We start from the raw sequence: 3,128 nt of genomic DNA, 5'->3' as shown, positions 1-3,128 counted from the left end.
GAAGGGTTGTAGATATTCTTTCTAAGTCTCACTAGAACCTTAAAAGAACTAGGTATTGATGTTCTAATAGATGGAGAAACGGGTTCCAAGAGGAAGAAGCTCAGGATCACATAGATGGTAAAAAGTGGACCCAGGACTTGAACTCAGGTCTGTATCATTCTAAATCCCTTACCATAGCCCGGCACTGCCCAGAAAGATCTTCTTCGGCTCCAGTACAGGGCCAACTTGTAACTATCTGGAGTCCAAGTGTGGGAACTCACTCTGAAATTCCATTGAGAATGTCAAACGTTGGTCTAAAAAATTGGGTACGAGGTCAAGGTGGTTGGCGGCTCTGTATACACAGTCCACCTGGGCTGTAGCACCCTCTCCTTTCTCTGAGATTCCATCACATTTAGTTCAGGATGATTATTCTGATTCACATGCTGCCAGATTCCCTCTCTCAAGCTCTGTAAACACCTTAAAGTCCGGGAATAAGCCTTATACAGTAGTCTCCCCTTATCTGAGGTTTTGCTTACCATGGTTTCAGATACCCACAGTCAACTGGGGTCCAAAAGGATAGGACCCTCCAGACAATTTGTCAGAAGTTAATAGCAGCCTAACATTACTCACCACGCCTGTATCACTCACCTTACTTCACCGCATCACGTAGGTATTTTATTGCCTCACATCATCACAAGAGGAAGAAAGGGGAGTATAATACGATATGATATTTTGAGAGAGAGAGAGAGAGACCATATTTATCTAATATATTACAGTATATTATTGTAAGTGATTGTATTACTTATTGATGATTTGTTACTGTGCCTAATGTATAAATAAAACTTTATTATAGGTATGTATGTATAGGAGAAAAAGCTAGTATATATAGGGTTTGGTACTATCTGCATTTTCAGCCACCCACTGGGTGTATGGAAGTGTATTCCCCACAGATCAGGGGGTACTGCACTTCTGTGAGAAGCTCAAGGCCCAGCATTCACAAGAGATGGCTGATGATGGATTCACCTGGTGCCTTTCCCAGGGCTTGGTGAGTGGGGATGTTGATTTGAGTTAGGCTGACTGAGGCAAGGTGACTAGAGTTAGGGCTGGTGCTCTAAAATGAGAAAAGATGACCTAAGCAGGATAACATAGTGGTTTGCAGACGAGTGCCTCTCAGACTTCAGAGAGCATGTGAGTCCTATCACTGTGTGTAGACCTACCCAACTCACCCCACTAGACAAAAGACAAAAGTGTTGCTCTTTCAGTTAAGCGTCTGGGGAAGGCAGGAGACTCGACTTGCAGGGTTCACATCCCACGTCCAAACCTTGTTGCTGTTCCTCGTCCTTTTGATTTCAGGTCTATGAAGAGTACAGTAAGCTCATATTTATTGTAAGCTACCATTGATAGTAGCTCCCATTTACTGCGTGCTTATAAAGTGCTTGGCACTGTTCTTGCTGCTTTAAGCATGTTATCTAATTCACACAACACCTTGAAGTACTATACCCATATTGCTGATGATGGAAAGAAAGAAAATTAGCAATAACTCCCTTACATTTACACAGGAAGAGTGGGGATTTATTCCTGGTGCACTCCAGTCCAATGTCGAGGGTGGAATAGTTCCTTGCCAATGGGTAGTGAGGGAGCATTTTAGGGATGCCTCAGCTTGAGGTCAGGGTGACAAGGGTGGGTACAGGAGGCCAGAGATGCTCAGAAAGCACTTGCAAAATGAAGCCTTCAACAGGAGATTGGTGCCCTTAGAATACTTGCCTCATAGAGTATTTAAATCCAAGTAAGGTATTTAAGAGGGGGGACTACCTCACATAATATCCGGTAGCTTGCTAGGTGCTCACAATTTTAGCAAATTGCTAAAGTCAACCTCTGCCTTTTCCAGAGGAACTTGCCAGGCATTTTCCTACCTGCTATCTAGGAGAAAGGCCCCACCTTCCCCTAGACTTTTGTGTTGATCTAGGTGAATTAAGACTGATGTTGGAGTCATCTAAAGCCTACAAGAGTTTAAGGTTGACTTCCACAACAGTACAGGATTTGGAAAACGTATGGTAGTCCGCCTAGCAAGCAAAAGAGAAATAGTTAAAAGCTGAAGAGAACAACTTCTGGACAAATTTTGTTTTCATTTTGACGTGGAAATACAAATGGGGTAAAAGGAAGCGCCTGCTCTCTTAAGGCTTCCTGTGTCAGAACAAATCAACTAGCGAAAGACAATTAGGTTCGTCAGCCTTTTCCTGACTGCCAGGACAGAGCAATGGGTTAATTTTAGGTACTCTTAGAAAAGCTGATATTGCTAAGGCATCCCAGGAGACTTTACATAATTTAGTAATCTTGTCTGTACGTTTTTCACTGGGCAGAAAACCTTCCCACAGATAGCTGTCAGCTTCCAAGAAGACAGAGCTTGCTTTTCAATCCTAAAACTGGGTAGGAGGAGAATGAGAAGACAGACACGCTTCAGATCAATCAATAAGGGAGAACCCCTCCCCCACGCTCTTTAAACAACAGGTGGTTTTGAGGAGTACCGTCACCTCCTCCATACACAGCTACAATTGTAGGCGGCGCGTTCAATTTCAGCTTCCCTGGAACCTGCGGCTGAGAGATAGGGGAGCTCAGCTGTCAGTGTCCAGGAACATGGGGGTTCCTGCTGGGTGTTCCTGCTGGAGAGGAGACTCAGGTGTCCACGGTGCACGGATACCCGGTTTAATCTTTCTCCTCCGTCTCCCTGCGCCCCTTCCCATTCTTGGGTTCTTATGGGGTCCTTCTGTTCTCACGAGGGGCGGGAGAGGAGGAGGAGGGATTATCTCTACCCTGACCCCAGTCCTGCTGGGGAGTTGCCAGAAGGGCTATTTTTAGTGGTAGCTGCTCCCCTCGAACACCCAGGGGAGGAGCTGCGGCAGTGGAGTAGCCACAGAGCGCAGATGAGCCCCGGTTTTCCGCGCCCAGTTGGGGATGGGGGAGGTGTTAGGCGCAGCCCGTTCCCCAGGCAGAGGCCGCCAGGTGGCCGGCCGTCTCGGAGGCCGGAGTGCGCGGGAGGGTTCGTTTTCCACTCCCAGGAGAAAGCCGCGGCGGCCGGCGGCAGGCTCGCCGACCAGTCCGGGCGCGGGGTGGTCTCCGCAGGGGAGGAAGTTCCCGGGCACGGCGGCCTG

The sequence above is a fragment of the Suricata suricatta genome, chromosome 8 (assembly GCF_006229205.1).
Source record: "Suricata suricatta isolate VVHF042 chromosome 8, meerkat_22Aug2017_6uvM2_HiC, whole genome shotgun sequence".
Classification (NCBI taxonomy): Eukaryota; Metazoa; Chordata; class Mammalia; order Carnivora; family Herpestidae; genus Suricata; species Suricata suricatta.
Note: the sequence above shows the minus strand (reverse complement) of the source record.